Here is a 19,914-nt window from a genome sequence, read left to right on the forward strand (position 1 = left end):
TGACCATAGGATTGCACACCCTACTCTCCTACATATACCTGCTAGGCAATTTCATGGCACACACAAACAGTAGTATGAAATGTTTTTACTTGCAGAATCTCACTAAACTTCAACATTCATCTACCATGCAGGAGACAGTGCATATGCTGTGTGTGACTACATTCTCACACCCTACCTAAATCCAACAACGGCTGCTGAGCGGAGATACAACACTGCCCACAGAGCCACAAGAGCCACCATCGAGAGAACCTTTGGAATCCTCAAAAGCCGTTTCCGCTGCCTCCACAAGAGTGGAGGCACTCTACAGTACAGTCCGGAGAAGTGTTGCAAGATAGTGGTGGCCTGCGCTATGCTACATAATATTGCTATCAAGAATGAAACTCCAGTGGATCTGACTGACTCCGACACATCTGATGAGGAGGAACCAGCCCCCCAAACGCAGACGTGCAGGAGGAGCTGGGGCAGCTGCTGGGCGCATTGTAGGCGCTGCACAAGTAACATTTGGCCCTCCAGCCCAGCAAAAACAGAATCAGTACCTGTTGAGGTACTGCAGGTGTTGGCCCGTGCCCTCTGTCTGGCTCCACTGACAGTCGTGTTGGATGTGGGTGTTTGGGATCTACCCTGAGCTGCGCTTGGTGATGCATCAGCCTGTGTTTCATCTTCTGAATCTGTGGACCCAGATGGCATTTGTATCCACGCAGGTACTATTTTGTGCCGTTTGCTTTGCGCAGAAGGTGTGTCACGTGTGGCACCCTAGCTCTCCTGCCCTGCCTGGTCCTCTGCTGGAGCTGTCTCCCCCACTGATGCAACAGTGTCCTGTGTTGTTGGTCCATCTCCCAAAAAATAGCACACATGAGTTGTGTCACTTGAATTTTTTTTTCAATAAAGTTTTTGACAATACTATTTACATGCCTGCTTGTCTATTTAGTGTACTTTGCATATTGCTATTGGAACTGTTCCCTATGTACCCTTTGTATGTCTATCTGCCCCTATTTACATTACATAGGACTACATTTCACATTATGCCTCACTGGGTATTCCTGAAAACATGGACCGTATTCCTATTCATGCATGGGGATTTTGGGGTCTGGGTGGGATGGGAATGCATTGGGTGATTTTGGCATGCATCTTACCTTCTGTGTTGTCTCTGGTTTCAGAGCTGTCCAAGTCGGCCATGCCCGTCACTGCCTCAGGCATGAGGGTTGTCTCCACCAACTCCTCCAGGGGCGTCCGGTCGGGTGTAGTGGAGCTCCCACCTCCAGTAGCTTTGGCTTCTGCCAATCTAGTGGCCACCCTCTCCTTGGACCTTTGTCTCATATCGTACCACCGCTTCCTGAGGTCCTCGGTGGTTCGATGGGTAACACCAATTGCATTTACCTTTTCCTGTATGTCTGACCATATTTTCCTTTTTCTGGCTTCAGGCACACAAAGTGAGGCTTTTCCAAACAGGAGGTCATGTTGCCTCACCACCTCCTCTGTCAATACCTCCAACTCCCTCCCAGAAAATTTCTGTTTCCTTTTTCTGCATTGTTCATCTACCTGCTTCTCACCACCTTGCTTTTCAGCACCCTGTGATTTCATTTTGCTCAGTTTGGAGTCAGAGCCAATTCCACTCTCCCTCCTCTCTGTCTCTCAGCCAGCAACTGACTCTGGGACAGGTGCAGGCAATCAGGTGCAGCATGGAGATTCACACTTCCTGGTTGTGATGTAATCATTCTGCACATGAATTGCTCTTTCCCATTTTTGCGATTCCTTATTAGCGAATTCGCTAATAAGGAATCGCTATTTGAGTAAATGCAAAAATATTCTGCGAATTTTTGAGAATAGCTAAAAATACCGATTTTTTACCTACATCCGATTTTGCGATTCTGAAAGTGCGATTCGCCGAAAATCGCATTTTCCGAATCGCAAAAACGGATTTACCTACATATGCCCCATAGTGATTACGCGAGTCCAGGGGCTTCCTCCTGTATCAGCGTCCGTTGTTTGCTTTTCCTGCTATGAGTTAGATGCATGTTTTTTTGCAACTGTTTGGATTAAGAAACCCTATTAGCCATGTGAGCGAATCTAAGTATTTACATAGTCGGTATGAGGCATATATTGAACAGGATCAGCCCTAAATAAGAATATGCTTTGTCACTTCGCAATTTTAAAACTCTCATCACTCATGGGACTCTACAAATAACACACAATATCAGGAGACTGCTTGGCAGGGGAAATCATTTTAACGCCACATATATTGGACATGCACGAAGCATAATCGAGGCATACACCCAGGAAGAGATCTGAGAAAATAATAGGAGAGGTTATTATATTACATATTTGTTCCATTGGTTGGGATTGATATTAAAGAAAGTAATGAATCTTGATTAAGCGAGAGTTTTAATGCTGTGTAAAACAGTAGTGAGTGTATAACATGTTCAAAGCAATAGAAGGAACATGATACCATATGACAAGCTGAATGCCTATGTTTGAAATAGAGAGGGTCTGTATGTTTTAAAATTTTCATTTTTATGTTATGACTTTATTTTCATGTCTACATTTTCAGACCCCTGATATCTGTCAGTAAAGGACCCCTCGAAGGTGGAGGTACATTAGTAGTACCAAAGTGGTGAGATGTTTAACCCCTTGGCAGCGGCGGTAATTCCGCCGCAGTGCTGGGGTGAGGGAGGGTCGCGCGGCGCCGCCATGCTTGTGACGGAACCACTCCGTCATGAGCCACGGGCGGGCTGTGCTTATGATGGAGTGGTTCCATCACGACTCCGCCCACTCACGAATTCGCCGGCACAGGCGGGGAATCCGTGCCGCATGGGCAGAGCGGCCGCGGCATAACAGAACCACTCCGTCATGAGCACACGCCACTCGTGGCTCGTGACGGAGTGGTTCCTTCACAAGCATGGAAGGGGTTAACCACTATAGCATGCCAATATGAATTTTCTGTCACATGAGCTGTGAGGTGGGTTTCACACCGGTGTGTGTGTATACAAATATTGTGAGAAATGTATTTACTATGTACCAAGTCTAATGTAGGTTTATACTTCTTGCAGATTGTGGACCGGACTGCAGCGGGTACCACTTTGACTGATGCCATTACATTAAAGTTTGGTCTTTTTCACTTTTTAGTATTATTATTTTTGCACGAAAATAGCAGAGTGACTACAAGTGGGTCCTGAAGAATGCCATGAACCATAAGGTCACACAGACAGAAACATGTCGACCTTAACTTAATAGGGAATATCTATACCCTATTTCTCACTTAGCTTTTTTAGCTTGAACCATCAGGGACACCTATTAAAGTCAATTCTGTCTCCCATGAGTTATTTTTAAATCCCTTTTTATATTTAATTTGCACTCTGCCCCTCACTCTGACTTCCATTGGATGATTTAAAAACACCTCACACTCCTCTCGTGAGGGAGAGTTGTAGCCCACATTGTGCTCCTTGCAGTCACAGTGCGCAAGAGGGAACCCACTGATGAAGCATGTCACCTTTGGGTGCGTGAGGGTTCTCTTCTTAATAACACTAATGCACTTTTTCCCTACACCTACACCGTAGTTAGTTTTTGTCATATAATTTTCAAACGTCCCGGGACTTTTTTGTGAGTATAATGATATTTTGTGTCACATTGTATGTCCTATGAGAGTTTTTTTCATGTTTTTGAGCTTTATATTATACATTTTGCAGATGTTTTGCTAATTTAAGATGGCTGTTGCATTTCCAGCCTTAAGTAACAATTTCATTATCTCAGTCACGTAACTATATTAGGTTTATTTAAAACCAATCCATCTCAACTTGAGTTATTGGGTCAGTTAACATTGGTGATATTATAATTTCTGGTTGTGTATAATACGTTTCCTTCTTGAGTGTTAAGCATTTTAAAAATCAAAAATCACGTGAATCACACTATTGTCGTTGTTTTATCATTACAATTCCAAAATGGCTGTTATTTTCGTATACATATTATGCCTTTGGCCATTTCTGTCTTGTAGCAGCAAACTGGTCATCGCTGTTTCATAGGAACGAATGACTACGTATAAATGAGGCTTCGCTGAAGGCTACGCGTGTTTCCAGGTTGGACCTTGGGGATGGATAGGATATAAATTAAGGTAGACTTCGTTGCTGGGCCGTAGGATGGAGGCAGTTTCACTATGTACATGCCTGGATTGTGTTGTGGGAATATTGGTCTATATTTGCCCTTATGTCAATACTGTTGTATATATTGCCCCAGTGCGAGGATGCTTGCCTATGTGGGGTTTACATGTAAGTTTTGGCATTTGTGATAACGCAACTCCTCCCCACTGAGTAAGCTTTAACAAGACCCTTTCATGTTAGTGTATTACTATCTTGTTTACGGTGTCACATTTTTGCCGATTGCAAGATTTTTGACAGCGATGATGTGGGGCAGTGATTTATCATTTGTATTGTGTTCTCTCCATGCCAGAGCCAATGCAAACCTACCATTAATGATGACCTTTTGGAGATATTAGGTGTTACATGCTTCACAGAATGGTCACACTTTCTGTTATAGGTATTATACAATTAAACATTATGCACACCAGATGATGTTACGTGAATATTGTTAAGCTAATTTCTTCTAGCACGTGTATATGTTTCCTTTGCACCAAGTACCGTGCATTGGTCCATCTGAGGACCATGCGTATTGGTGGCTTTTTATTGCTTAGTAATTTATTTTGAATTTGAAGAACACTGTTGTCAGCTACACCACGCATTGTAATACTTAGGATTGTCATCCTCCCTTTTCTCAATGATGGAAGATATCTATCACTCTATCTAGATTTATTGTTTATTATGTTATTTCATGCTTTCTTTCATCTCACCATTTTACATAGTACAGCTACCATTCTTGTAATCTTGGATAGATATTAGTTCTGGGTTATTTACCCCCATTTCTGCATTAACGGAATAAGACCTTGGAAATACGCTTGTATTTAATGTGACCTACATTTAAGAGGAATAGATATATCTTTGTCTCTCTCTCTCTCTCTCTCTCTCTCTCTCTCTCTCTCTCCATCTCTCTCTCTCTCTCTCTCTCTCTCTCTCTCTCTCTCTCTCTCTATATATATATATATATATATATATATATATATTACGCTCCATGGGGATGTCCAAGTAGCGGGTAGCACCCGAGCCTGCGTGCGCCTTCCCCAAAGCGTTAGTTGGTATGGGCAGTTGCGTGTTTGAAATAGGCCCGACGCGTTTCGGAAATGTATTTTCCTCATCAGGGGCCAGCAGTAAAGTGCACGACGTCTACCATCTTCCTGTATGAAAACACATATTGTGCTTGTGGGAGATGTAGTCCATATATCCTGGATGGATGCACTTTCAAATTACTGCTCGTTCCAAAGGCTCTACCATGAGCCCCAAACATCACTCCTGTCCTCATCCATCGCGCAGCTCCACATACGAGACTCCTTGGATAGCGAGTCTCGTGGCCCCCGTTTCTTCGGGGTGGTGCAACCCAGCGGCAGGACCGCCGCTAATGTATTACGCTCCATGGGGATGTCCAAGTAGCGGGTAGCACCCGAGCCTGCGTGCGCCTTCCCCAAAGCGTTAGTTGGTATGGGCAGTTGCGTGTTTGAAATAGGCCAGACGCGTTTCGGAAATGTATTTTCCTCATCAGGGGCCAGCAGTAAAGTGCACGACGTCTACCATCTTCCTGTATGAAAATACATATTGTGCTTGTGGGAGATGTAGTCCATATATCCTGGATGGATGCACTTTCAAATTACTGCTCGTTCCAAAGGCTCTACCATGAGCCCCAAACATCACTCCTGTCCTCATTCATCGCGCAGCTCCACATACGAGACTCCTTGGATAGCGAGTCTCGTGGAACCCCGTTTCTTCGGGGTGGTGCAACCCAGCGGCAGGACCGCCGCTAATGTATTACGCTCCATGGGGATGTCCAAGTAGCGGGTAGCACCCGAGCCTGCGTGCGCCTTCCCCAAAGCGTTAGTTGGTATGGGCAGTTGCGTGTTTGAAATAGGCCCGACGCGTTTCGGAAATGTATTTTCCTCATCAGGGGCCAGCAGTAAAGTGCACGACGTCTACCATCTTCCTGTATGAAAACACATATTGTGCTTGTGGGAGATGTAGTCCATATATCCTGGATGGATGCACTTTCAAATTACTGCTCGTTCCAAAGGCTCTACCATGAGCCCCAAACATCACTCCTGTCCTCATCCATCGCGCAGCTCCACATACGAGACTCCTTGGATAGCGAGTCTCGTGGCCCCCGTTTCTTCGGGGTGGTGCAACCCAGCGGCAGGCCCCTGATGAGGAAAATAAATTTCCGAAACGCGTCGGGCCTATTTCAAACACGCAACTGCCCATACCAACTAACGCTTTGGGGAAGGCGCACGCAGGCTCGGGTGCTACCCGCTACTTGGACAACCCCATGGAGCGTAATACATTAGCGGCAGTCCTGCCGCTGGGTTGCACCACCCCGAAGAAACGGGGGCCACGAGACTCGCTATCCAAGGAATCTCGTATGTGGAGCTGCGTGATGGATGAGGACAGGAGTGATGTTTGGGGCTCATGGTAGAGCCTTGGAACGAGCAGTAATTTGAGAGTGCATCCATCCAGGATATATGGACTACATCTCCCACAAGCACAATATGTGTTTTCATACAGGGAGATGGTAGACGTCATGCACTTTACTGCTGGCCCCTGATGAGGAAAATAAATTTCCGAAACGCGTCGGGCCTATTTCAAACACGCAACTGCCCATACCAACTAACGCTTTGGGGAAGGCGCACGCAGGCTCGGGTGCTACCCGCTACTTGGACAACCCCATGGAGCGTAATACATTAGCGGCGGTCCTGCCGCTGGGTTGCACCACCCCGAAGAAACGGGGGCCACGAGACTCGCTATCCAAGGAATCTCGTATGTGGAGCTGCGTGATGGATGAGGACAGGAGTGATGTTTGGGGCTCATGGTAGAGCCTTGGAACGAGCAGTAATTTGAGAGTGCATCCATCCAGGATATATGGACTACATCTCCCACAAGCACAATATGTGTTTTCATACAGGGAGATGGTAGACGTCATGCACTTTACTGCTGGCCCCTGATGAGGAAAATAAATTTCCGAAACGCGTCGGGCCTATTTCAAACACGCAACTGCCCATACCAACTAACGCTTTGGGGAAGGCGCACGCAGGCTCGGGTGCTACCCGCTACTTGGACAACCCCATGGAGCGTAATACATTAGCGGCGGTCCTGCCGCTGGGTTGCACCACCCCGAAGAAACGGGGGCCACGAGACTCGCTATCCAAGGAATCTCGTATGTGGAGCTGCGTGATGGATGAGGACAGGAGTGATGTTTGGGGCTCATGGTAGAGCCTTGGAACGAGCAGTAATTTGAGAGTGCATCCATCCAGGATATATGGACTACATCTCCCACAAGCACAATATGTGTTTTCATACAGGGAGATGGTAGATGTCATGCACTTTACTGCTGGCCCCTGATGAGGAAAATAAATTTCCGAAACGCGTCGGGCCTATTTCAAACACGCAACTGCCCATACCAACTAACGCTTTGGGGAAGGCGCACGCAGGCTCGGGTGCTACCCGCTACTTGGACAACCCCATGGAGCGTAATACATTAGCGGCGGTCCTGCCGCTGGGTTGCACCACCCCGAAGAAACGGGGGCCACGAGACTCGCTATCCAAGGAATCTCGTATGTGGAGCTGCGTGATGGATGAGGACAGGAGTGATGTTTGGGGCTCATGGTAGAGCCTTGGAACGAGCAGTAATTTGAGAGTGCATCCATCCAGGATATATGGACTACATCTCCCACAAGCACAATATGTGTTTTCATACAGGGAGATGGTAGACGTCATGCACTTTACTGCTGGCCCCTGATGAGGAAAATAAATTTCCGAAACGCGTCGGGCCTATTTCAAACACGCAACTGCCCATACCAACTAACGCTTTGGGGAAGGCGCACGCAGGCTCGGGTGCTACCCGCTACTTGGACAACCCCATGGAGCGTAATACATTAGCGGCGGTCCTGCCGCTGGGTTGCACCACCCCGAAGAAACGGGGGCCACGAGACTCGCTATCCAAGGAATCTCGTATGTGGAGCTGCGTGATGGATGAGGACAGGAGTGATGTTTGGGGCTCATGGTAGAGCCTTGGAACGGGCAGTAATTTGAGAGTGCATCCATCCAGGATATATGGACTACATCTCCCACAAGCACAATATGTGTTTTCATACAGGGAGATGGTAGACGTCATGCACTTTACTGCTGGCCCCTGATGAGGAAAATAAATTTCCGAAACGCGTCGGGCCTATTTCAAACACGCAACTGCCCATACCAACTAACGCTTTGGGGAAGGCGCACGCAGGCTCGGGTGCTACCCGCTACTTGGACAACCCCATGGAGCGTAATACATTAGCGGCGGTCCTGCCGCTGGGTTGCACCACCCCGAAGAAACGGGGGCCACGAGACTCGCTATCCAAGGAATCTCGTATGTGGAGCTGCGTGATGGATGAGGACAGGAGTGATGTTTGGGGCTCATGGTAGAGCCTTGGAACGAGCAGTAATTTGAGAGTGCATCCATCCAGGATATATGGACTACATCTCCCACAAGCACAATATGTGTTTTCATACAGGGAGATGGTAGACGTCATGCACTTTACTGCTGGCCCCTGATGAGGAAAATAAATTTCCGAAACGCGTCGGGCCTATTTCAAACACGCAACTGCCCATACCAACTAACGCTTTGGGGAAGGCGCACGCAGGCTCGGGTGCTACCCGCTACTTGGACAACCCCATGGAGCGTAATACATTAGCGGCAGTCCTGCCGCTGGGTTGCACCACCCCGAAGAAACGGGGGCCACGAGACTCGCTATCCAAGGAATCTCGTATGTGGAGCTGCGTGATGGATGAGGACAGGAGTGATGTTTGGGGCTCATGGTAGAGCCTTGGAACGAGCAGTAATTTGAGAGTGCATCCATCCAGGATATATGGACTACATCTCCCACAAGCACAATATGTGTTTTCATACAGGGAGATGGTAGACATCATGCACTTTACTGCTGGCCCCTGATGAGGAAAATAAATTTCCGAAACGCGTCGGGCCTATTTCAAACACGCAACTGCCCATACCAACTAACGCTTTGGGGAAGGCGCACGCAGGCTCGGGTGCTACCCGCTACTTGGACAACCCCATGGAGCGTAATATATATATATATATATATATATATATATATATATATATATATATATATATATATATATATATATATATACATATATATATATTTGCGTTCTTGCCCACCACTTCCTATCCACTGGAAAGAGGCAAGTGTAGACTCGTATTCTTCAATAGTGATTTTTATTCAGCGATCGCTATGTCGTCATAGACGTGTTTCGGCAGGTAGAGACGGTCTTGATCACATGTATATGTGCCAATATGTGGTAGTCCTTCTTGAGCAGCACTCGAGGAGACGACGGACGTTTACCAGCCTCAATCACGGGTATGTACAGAATTGATGTGGCAGGTTAGTTAAAGGCAGCCTTTGAAATGCCTGCCGCGTTTCGCTGTGTAGCTTCTTCGGAGCCTTTTAATGAAAGGAAAACGTACAGCGGTGTGCCTGCTCCCCCATTCATTGGCCCACAATAACACGCCCCTGGATGGATATACTAAATAGAATAGTGCTATAGGTATTGTGGGGGATGTAGTGCAATCTATTTCACCTTTAAAATAAATATATATACAATTACTGCTAAAGATAAAGTCCTCAGTGAACCCCCGCCACAGAAAACTGTACTTAATCCCGCGCCACTCCTCCGTATTAAGGCCGGTGTATCGGACCTCACGGCCCCCTTCATCACGGGGTGGTGCTTTCTCGACGGCCGGACCTCCGTCTATAGATGCCAATATGTGGTAGTCCTTCTTGAGCAGCACTTGCAGAGACGACAGAGTTTTATCAGCCTCAATCCCTAGTATGTACAGAATTGATGTGGCAGGTTGGTTAAAGGCAGCCTTTCAAATGCCTGACGCATTTCACTGTGTATCTTCATGAGGGGCACAACTAGATCTTAATTTCGGGGGGGGCTAACATGGCAAATGAAGGGGCGTGGCTAATGATAATCAATGGGGCGGAGCTAAAATGGCAGATAATCAGGATCGGTTAATGCTCAGGTCAAGCTGTGATAAAATGTGGTGATTTTTGTTAATTTGATGCATTTATATGCTATTGTCTTATGAAAAAGGAACAGAATGTACTGAATTAAAAGGCCAATTTAATATATTTTACTACAAAGCACTTTAGGAACACAATATAACCAATTTTCACAGAAAAAATATTTAATTTATTAACTTCATACAGACTTATATTAGCATAGGCAGACAGTAACCGTTTACATGCTTTTCACACTACTCAACTGATACACATGTGTATTCATACATTTGTATCCAGCATTTTGAAAGCCTCACAGCTGCCATCTTGGGCTCTGGGGCCATACCCTAAGTATGCAGGAACAACTGCTTACAATACTGAGGCCAAGCTGCCGATATTTCTATGTGGTATACACTTTACCTCCTATGCTCATACAGTATCACATACTATGAACATCGCTTACAAATCCCTTGCGTCATTCCATGCCATTGGTAGGAGGAACGCCTTAAGTATAGAAGTTTAACAACAACACAATATGATACATAGCAAACAATCAGCATTGGCTTTTGAATCAGTATAAGCGTGCGTGCACATCGCATCTGACAAGAGCAATCTAACACGCACCTCTTGCCTCTATGAGGGGGAAACCATTCCAGCAGTGGTGCCATACCTACACTCTATGGTTCAGTATAAGTGAATTACACAGATCCACAGTCTACGGTCTATGCTGGTGTGTGGCTACACAAATATTCTTCTAGCGGGACCCAAATATCACAGGGTCACGACTGCACTGGCACAAGTTCCCATTAGCTCGTAAGCTGCTCCTGGCAATAGCAGCATACTTAAGCCGTCTGTCGCCCGGGGCAGGGTGCTCAGCCCCCACTTCATGGCCACCCTTATAACTAGCAACAACATGAGCGCAGCCAGTTTGCGCATGTCCGGGGGTATCCCCTTCACAAAGGCCAGCAGTGCCACCAGGGGTGAACACTCAAGCGGAAGTCCCAATATGTCACACAGTCAAACAAAAATCTCCTCCCAATATGAGGCAAAGCCCGGGAATGTCCAGACGAGGTGCAGAAAATCTGCGGCTAGAGCAGAGCACCTGCCATATCTAGAGTCGTCTCCCAGCCCCATTTTGTCCAACCCAACCGGGGTGCAGTACATGTGATGTAAAAAGTTTACGTGTAAGAGTCTAAGTCGGTAGTTTGGGGATTGTGCCCATGACTGTGTGTAGCAGTACTACCATTAATCATCTGTTAACAGACGTGACTGCTTTACTGTTAGGTATGCGTACTGGCGCGTGGTAAATTGGTGCGGCGAGGGAGTCTTGAAAAACATTTCTAATACCTGAAACATCGGGGGGCATTCGGAAACTTTGCATTTCATGTACGCATAGCAGTGTGCACTTGGCAATATGTGTAGGTCCCTGGCACCCCAAAACCCATACCCACCCCAAACCCTAAAATTACCCCCCTGGAGCCCCAAAACCCATACCCGCGCTGATCCCTAAAATTACACCCTTGCCCCCCAAAACCCGTACCCACCCTGAACCTTAAAATTACCCCAGGCACTCCATAACCCATGCCCACCCTGATCCCTAAAATAGCCCCCTGACACCCCAAAACCCACACCTGCCCTGAACTCTAAAATTACCCCTGGCACACCAAACACATACCCACGCTGAACACTAAAATTAACCCTGTGGCACCCCAAAACCCATACCCACCCTGAACCTTAAAATTACCCCTGGCACCCCAAATCCCATACCCATGCTGAACAATAATTTCCCCTCTGGCACCCTATAACCCATACCCACCCTGAACCATAAATTCCCCCCTGGCACTCAATAACCCATACCCAACCTGAACCCTAAAATAGCCCCCTGACACCCCAAAACCCACACCTGCCCTGAACCCTAAAATTACCCCTGGCACACCAAACACATACCCATGCTGAACACTAAAATTAACCCCCTGGCACCCCATAACCCATACCCACCCTGAACCCTAAAATTGCCCCCTGACACCCCAAAACCCACATCTGCCCTGAACCCTAAAATTACCCCTGGTACACCAAAACACATACCCACGCTGAACCCTAAAATTACCCCCTGGCACCCCAAAACCCATACCCACCCTGAACCCTCAAATTGCCCCCCTGACACCCTAAAACCCACACCCACTCTGAACCCTAAAATGACCCCTGGTACCCAAAAACCCATACCGGCCATGATACCTAAAATAACCCCCCTGGAACCCCAAAACCCATACCCACTCAGAACCCTAAAATGACCCCCTGGCACCCCAATTCGTAACCCACCCTGAACCCTAAAATGTCTCCCTGGCACACTAAAACCCACACCCACCCTGAACCCTAAGTTACCCACTAGCACCCCAAAAAATGAACACTACATTTGCATATTCGGAGGGGACTGTCCTCTGACGTTTCCATGTGTGGGTGCTCTTGGATGCAAACATAGAAAGATGCATGGCCCTGTTCACCATTCATCTAGTGAGCAGTGCAGTGGATGTGAATTCCATCCAAGTGCACAGACAGCAGGGGCAAAGGGATGGCAGTGCAGGTGACGCTTTTCCATTGTAAATTAATTTCTGCTGGCGTCATAGCCCAGGGTTTGCTGTCTGTGCACTTGTATGGAATACACATCTATACAAGTGCACAGACAGCACACCCTGGGCTATGATGCCAGCAGAAATTCCTTTACAAAGGAAAAGCATCACCTGCACTGGCCAGCCCTTTCCCCCTGCTGTGCACTTCACACCCCATGCTCACAATACATCAAGTGCTTAGGTGAAATCCCTGCCTTCAGGCAAGGATTTCACCTCAGTGCCACTCTAAAGGAAAACAAGAGGTGGGGGCAGGGGGGTTCACTTGCTGAAACTGTTCAGAGGCTGGCTGTCTGGCTCGGGCTGCCGGGCCTCTCAGAAAGGAAAAAAAAGTCACATTCTCGGATTGGATGCGTTCGTGAATCATTTCAGTGCATCTCATCTTAGCCCGGGCAGAGGAGGCGACGGGGGGGGCTGAAGCCCGGCGAGCCCAATGGGTGTTGCGCGCCTGATCTTCATCGGAGGTTTTTAATGAAAGGAAAACGTGCGGCAGTGTGCCTGACCCCCATTCATTGGCCCACAATGACACGCCCCTGGATTGAGCTCCCAAATAGAATAATGATATAGGCATTGTGGGGGATGTAGTGCAATTTATTTCAACTTTAAAATGAATATATGCGCAATTACTGCTAAAGATAAAGTCATCAGTGAACCCTACACAGAAAACTGTGCTTAATCCCGCGCCGCTCCTCCGTATTAAGGCCGGTGTATCTGACCTGACGGTCCCCTTCATCATAGGGTGGTGCTTTCTTGACAGCCAGACAGCCGTCAATAGATGCCAATATGTGGTAGCCCTTCTTGAGCAGCACTCGAGGAGACGACGGAGGTTTACCAGCCTCAATCACAGGTATGTACAGAATCCATGTTGCAGGTTTGTTAAAGGCAGCCTTTCAAATGCCTGACATGTTTCGCTGTGTAGCTTCTTCGGAGGCTTTTAATGAAAGGAAAAACGTGCGTCGTTGTGCCTGCTCTCTCATTCATTTGCCCACAATGACACGCCCCTGGATGGAGCTACCAAAAAGAATAGTGCCATAGGCATTGTGGGGGATGTAGTGCAATGTATTTCACCTTTAATATTAATATATACACAATTACTGCTGAAGATAAAGTCCTCAGTGAACCCCCACCACAAAAAACTGTTCTTAATCCTGTGCCACTCCTCCGTATTAGGGCCGGTGTATCCGACCTCACGCCCCCTTCATCATGGGGTTGTGCTTTCACGACGGCTGGACCGCCGTCTTTAGATGCCAATATGTGGTAGTCCTTCTTGAGCAGCACTCGAGGAGATGACGGAGATTTACCAGCTTCCATCATGGGTATGTACAGAATTGATGTGGCAGGTTGGTTAAAGGCCGCCTTTTAAATGCCTGGTGCGTTTCGCTGTGTAGCTTCTTCAGAGGCTTTTAATGAAAGGAAAACGTGCGTCGGTGTGCCTGCTCCCCCATTCAATGGCCCATAATGACACGCCCCTGGATGGAGCTACCAAATAGAATAGTGCTATATGGATTGTGGGGGATGTAGTGCAATGTATTTCACCTTTAAAATGAATATATGCACAATTATTGCTAAAGATAAAGTCCTCAGTGAAACCCCGCCACAGAAAACTGTGCTTAATCCCGCGCCACTCCTCCGTATTAAGGCTGGTGTATCCGACCTCACGGCCCCCTTCATCATAGGGTGGTGCTTTCTCGACGGCCAGACTGCCTTCTTTAGATGCCAATATGTGGTAGTCCTTCTTGAGCAGCACTGGAGGAGACAACGGAGGTTTACCTGCCTCAATCACGGGTATCTACAGAACTGATGTGGCAGGTTGGTTAAAGGCAGCCTTTCAAATGCCTAACGCGTTTCGCTGTGTAGCTTCTTCGGAGGCTTTTAATGAAAGGAAAACGTGCGGCGGTGTGGGTTGAATCCATCATCGTTCTTTAGCTCACTTCGCCACCCCAGTTCAGACACAGCTATATGCAAATCAGTCTTGACCCTGTGCCTCACAGGAACAGTCCAGCCCGAACTGTCGAGCCATGTCTTCCCTGGACCGGAAACAAGCATCCTGCGACTGGTTTCGGGCAAACAGCCCTCATCAGCCAGGCTAGCTTGAATCCAGTGGCAAAGTGAGCAAGGGACCCACGTCTAAGCATACCCTGCCAACTTAGGGCGAACAAAGTAAACACAAGGAGATGATGGACAGAGCTCTGAAACCTTTCAGACACTCACCCCCAGTCACAGATCTGGGTTGAATCCATCATCGTTCTTTAGCTCACTTCGCCACCACAGTTCAGACAAAGCTATATGCAAATAAGTGTTGACCCTGTGCCTAATGGGAACAGTCCAGCCTGAACTGCCAAGCCATGTCTTCCCTGGACCGGAAACAATCATCCTCAAACTGGTTTCTCAAAGTGAGCAAGGGACCCCCATCTGGGGGAGGAGCAGACCGGTAAGCTTTCTTGCGGTGCCTGCAGATGTGGGGGAGTGACTCCTTCACTCCAAGGGAGATTACTTCGCGTGTTCTTGATACCCACAGGTAAGTCTAAGATCCTAGATGAAGCACCGACGCAGACAACAAAGACTTGCACAACAGTGAGCTCAGGAGCAGCAGCAGTCTTCCATGATGCAAGGAGGGCATCACATATGCCCCTCAAAGCAGTCTGAGGGAACTGGCAAGTGCCCCCACCACAGCCCAATACACTAAATCCTGTCTGGGAGGTGGGCACACCTCCCTGTGATAGGAAACCTATTGTTCTACCTTTCCCTGCTGGAGCTCAGCTCAGCATTAGAAGGGTAGAGTCATGTCTGGGGTCAGCAGCAACACCAGCATGCTGGCAGACCCTGTAAAGCTGTTACCAATAGTACTAGTGGCTTCCTGCTAGCCCCCCAGTGCATGGAATCATAACTCAGACACCTGTAAAGGTGTTGGGGAATTATTCCAACATGTTTGATACCAAACATGCCCTGGTTAGGCAGAGCCACTACATAGTTAGCCATCACGTAATGACGGATGGCCACTATATGTATTAAAATAGCTGGCTGCATAACAAAGCTTGGAGAATCAACTCTAGGGTCTGCAGGCGTGTCCTGCTCATGCAGGGGCACCCACACACTTATAACCCTGCCTTCAGGATTGAAAGGCTCACCTTAGGGGAAACTTATAGATTTTAAGTGTGGTCATCTCAGGTATGAGAAAACCTATGTCTGTCATAAGTGGTGCTTGCACCAGCTTACACAGGCTGCAATGGAAGGCCGGTAGTCACAGTTTGAGTGGTCTCTCATGGGTGGCACAAGTCATGCTGCAGCCCATGGGAGACCGCTGGCGTACCTACGCCCTATGTACCTCAATACCATAAAAGGCCTAATAATGGTACACCAGTAGCCAATTGTGGAGATACAGAAATAGTTACCATAGTCAATTTAGGGAGGAAGCACAGTAATTGGGTCCTGATAAGAAGGATCCCAGTCAGACCAGTCAAAAACACACACTGACACCAGTAAAAAGTGGGAGTAACCATGAAAGCAGATCCTACTTTCCTGTAAGGCCCAAAGATCTAGCCATTGTTTTACTATCCTTGAACCTCTCCAAAGCAAAATAGGCACTGGCACCAAACATTCTCGACCCATCAAACGGCCAATCCATCAGGGTAGATTGGACATCAGGTGCGAAACCAGAACCTCTAAATTATACATGCCTCCTGGCTATCATTCAACAGCTCTGTAAAATGTCTCTGAACCTCCTCAGGCAACTTTGGAACGACTGTCTTGGCTGATTCCATCAATTCATGGATGTACCCTCCTGATAAACAGGTTGCATTGGTCGACTTCAAAGCCATGCTACCAGAGGGGAATACTTTCCTTGCAGACTGCTCCATCTACTTTGTTTCCCTATCCACCGGAGTTGCCGGAAAAGACTCAGGATTCAACTTTGAAGAACAGGAAGCTTGAACCACGAAACTTCAGGTGATGGGTTGGTGGTTTCGAACCATGGATCACTTAGAGCAGGTTTATTTCTTCTCACAATTGGTCTAGATGCTGCCAAAGATGTCATAGGTTTCTGCCAAATCTCTTGTAAAAGTTCAGTCATTAAATGCTCTCAGCAGTGCGGTACTCATAATCAATTTCATATATCTTGACCTCAAGCTGGAGTGTCAATGTTTCTCTCATCAAGACCTTTCTCTGGATCTTCCTCTCTTTTGAGGTGGTGAAGCAAGCTCTATCGCCATATCCTTTAGATCTTCCTCAGGCACTCCATGCAGTCTGATATTCGCTCTATCCTTCAGGTGCCTTCTAGCCAGTTGTTTTTATGGAGAGGACATTCTTCGGCCCAAAGAGAATTTGACAGGCAAAAATTTATGCTCTGTGAGTATGCTTTTGCCTTTTTCCTGCAGCAGGAAGGGCTCTTTAAAAGAGAGTAAATCTACTTGTAAAACAAACAATTTTTGTCAGTAAAAATAAAAAATGCCTACTAGTCCCAAAAAAACGTTGAGCGAATTTGTCTCTCAGTGAGTTTTAAATAGAAATAAAGGCTCTGATGATGAAGAAGAATGTAGTACCTCTGTCAACAAATTAGACTTGAGTTCAGTAGATGGAAGAGGCAATTCCAGCATTTCAGCTGCCTTCTTTATCACCGAACGGTATGACGTGACCTCTGGCACAGAAATGCCTTTCGGTTACAATAACTCCCAATGAGGAGAAGTGTCTAGGCGACATGCTACCTCCAGACCCTCAAACTCAGGATCAAGTGACATATTTCCCCTTCTTCTAAATCTGTATCTCTTTCACCCAGCAAGTACTGCTCCTCTGCACTTCTCTTCAAAATCTATGCTTTTGCCTATGCATAGGTGAAGCCTGTTAGCAGCATCAGAGATGTTTTCAAAGGCGCCGGTGACTTCGGTACCTGTATAGTGGAAGTCAGTGGTGCTGAAATCAAGTGTTTTGCGATCTGAAATCGCAGAGGGGGCAAGACTGGCACCAGAGACGCCTGTAGGACTTCTTCTACATGGTCAGGATACCTGGGCCATCAGCATAAATGGAAGGAACGGCACATGCTGATACTTTGCTGGTAAACCACCCAAATAATAAGAAAGCGGACCAATGGGGCCAGCAGGCACGCCAGGTAGAGTCATCGCCCTGCTAAAAATGCTATACATCACATTTAGAAAATTTAAAGGGTCGACCCCTGGAGCCGGGAAAGATGGCTACTCCTGCTCCTGTTGAGGTGGTAGGGGTGGAGCAGGAGTAGGAACTGGATCTACCTCCAGCTCCGGATCAGGAAATCCAGACTAAGTCAGAGGCTTCCTTGGACTCGACAGCGATACCGGAAGGGCTACTGGAGATGGGGCCGGAGTCCCCTCAACTCTATCCTCATGCAACCTCTGCGAGTAGACAACGATCTTGGAGACTCCTACCTCAAAGATCAATGCCCGTAACCAGTACACCACTTCTTCTTGTGTTTTCTCTTTGATGACTTTGAGCAATTGGGAAACGGCAACTCCAAACTAAGAGGAGACTTCCTCTTTTCTCCTTCTTGCCTTGGCCATGAAGAGCTTCTCCTCTCTCTCCTTCAAGGATTTGAAGTACCTCTTCTGACATGATGAACAAGCATTTATGTTGGGGTCCTAACTAAGGAACCAAAGACAATCTTCATGAGGATTAGTGATCGATATCTGACCCTCACATTGCATGTAGACGTTTTGAAGGAGACACTATTTTATGCAACAACGTTGCAATTTACTGGAAAAAACGTTGCAAGACTCCTACCCTATGGAGAGCCTAGGAAAATACTGTTATGCGTCAAAGGCGCAAAAAAAAGGGAATGGACATTAGCACGCGGACTAGAGCTTCTTATGGCTCCGATGATGTCACGTGGAGTCGTGTGCGGAGCCATGGAATTATGCATCCTCTACAACGTGGGCGAGCTGAAAATAAACGTTTTGAGGGAATGCTGGTACAATGGCATATTGGAAAGTTGAGTAAGACACAAGAATGTATCAATCAGAAAGCACTCATTCCCATAGTACTCCCTGGGACTGAAGGGAAGTTCTTGGTCTGTGGATGTGCTACTTGTGAAAGGGCAACATGTTGTAACCCGTAGAGAAGTCAGGTAATGGTTAAAGTGGGCTGACACACTGCCCCTTGTCAAATGTGAATTACAAAACCACAGACCAATGAATGAAGTCTGTCTGAAGTGCCATTTGTTTGCCTTTGAGAAGGAAGGAAAGAAAAAAAGAAAGAGAAAGGATAAAATAAAGAATGAGAGAAAGAAAGAAAGAAAGAAAGAAAGGGAGAAAGAAAGAAAGAAAGAAAGAAAGAAAGAAAGAAAGAAAGAAAGAAAGAAAGAAAGAAAGAAAGAAAGAAAGAAAGGGAGAAAGAAATTATGCAAAGGAAAGAAAAAAGAAAAAGAGGAAGGACATAAGGCAAAAAGAATGAAAGAGTAATGACAAGAAAGCCAGCAAAAAAAAAGGAAAGTAGGAATGAAAGTAGGACATGAAGAACAAAAGAAATATAGAAAGAATGAATGAATAACTTAGTAGAGAACACTTTCAAACAGATACAATCTGGTATATTGTGAAATAGCAGTGGTCAGATAAACACAAAGCACCACAAAGCAATGTACGCAACTATTGGAAGGAGACAGGAACTGATAAGGCTAGAATGTCCATTGGTTACATCAAAAGACTCCTGCTATAGTCCTGCTATAACATTAGGCTCTAAACACAAAGGCATCACTATAGTAATTATAAAGTAAAAATAAAAGCCCTGGCACTGAAGGGAACTATCTTGTGTGCAGATGTGCTCATTGTGAAAGAGAAAAAATGCTGTCACTCAAAGTGATGTCAACCAGTAGTTTGAACCATTTCCCCATGCTGTATGATGTAGTTGGCAGAAGCAAAATGACAAGACAGACCAGTGGGTGGTTCATGAGAGCTGGCTGAAGCCCTGTAAATTAACTATATTATTCATATAATATTATAAAATAAAAAAGTCTTAATCAATTGTGAATAAACATTAGCAATTTATTGATGATGAATTTGGAAGAAATGATCTTTTTAAAGAAAGACACATGCAACACTTAGCTGGAAAATATGATAAGAAAAGATTTAAGATTCATGATCCTTTATACTCTTATGAATGCAAGGTCACTTTGGTGATCTGTGA

The 19,914-nt window shown here is 46.5% G+C and overlaps 1 protein-coding gene across 4 annotated transcripts in view; it reads right to left on the reverse strand.

Moving 5' to 3' along the window:
- Positions 1-19,914, reverse strand: part of DNAH17 (dynein axonemal heavy chain 17) — a 12,633,448-nt gene that overhangs the window by 4,758,535 nt on the left and 7,854,999 nt on the right. The gene's annotated exons all lie outside the window — the stretch shown is intronic.

The sequence above is a fragment of the Lissotriton helveticus genome, chromosome 7, assembly GCF_964261635.1.
Source record: "Lissotriton helveticus chromosome 7, aLisHel1.1, whole genome shotgun sequence".
NCBI lineage: Eukaryota > Metazoa > Chordata > Amphibia > Caudata > Salamandridae > Lissotriton > Lissotriton helveticus.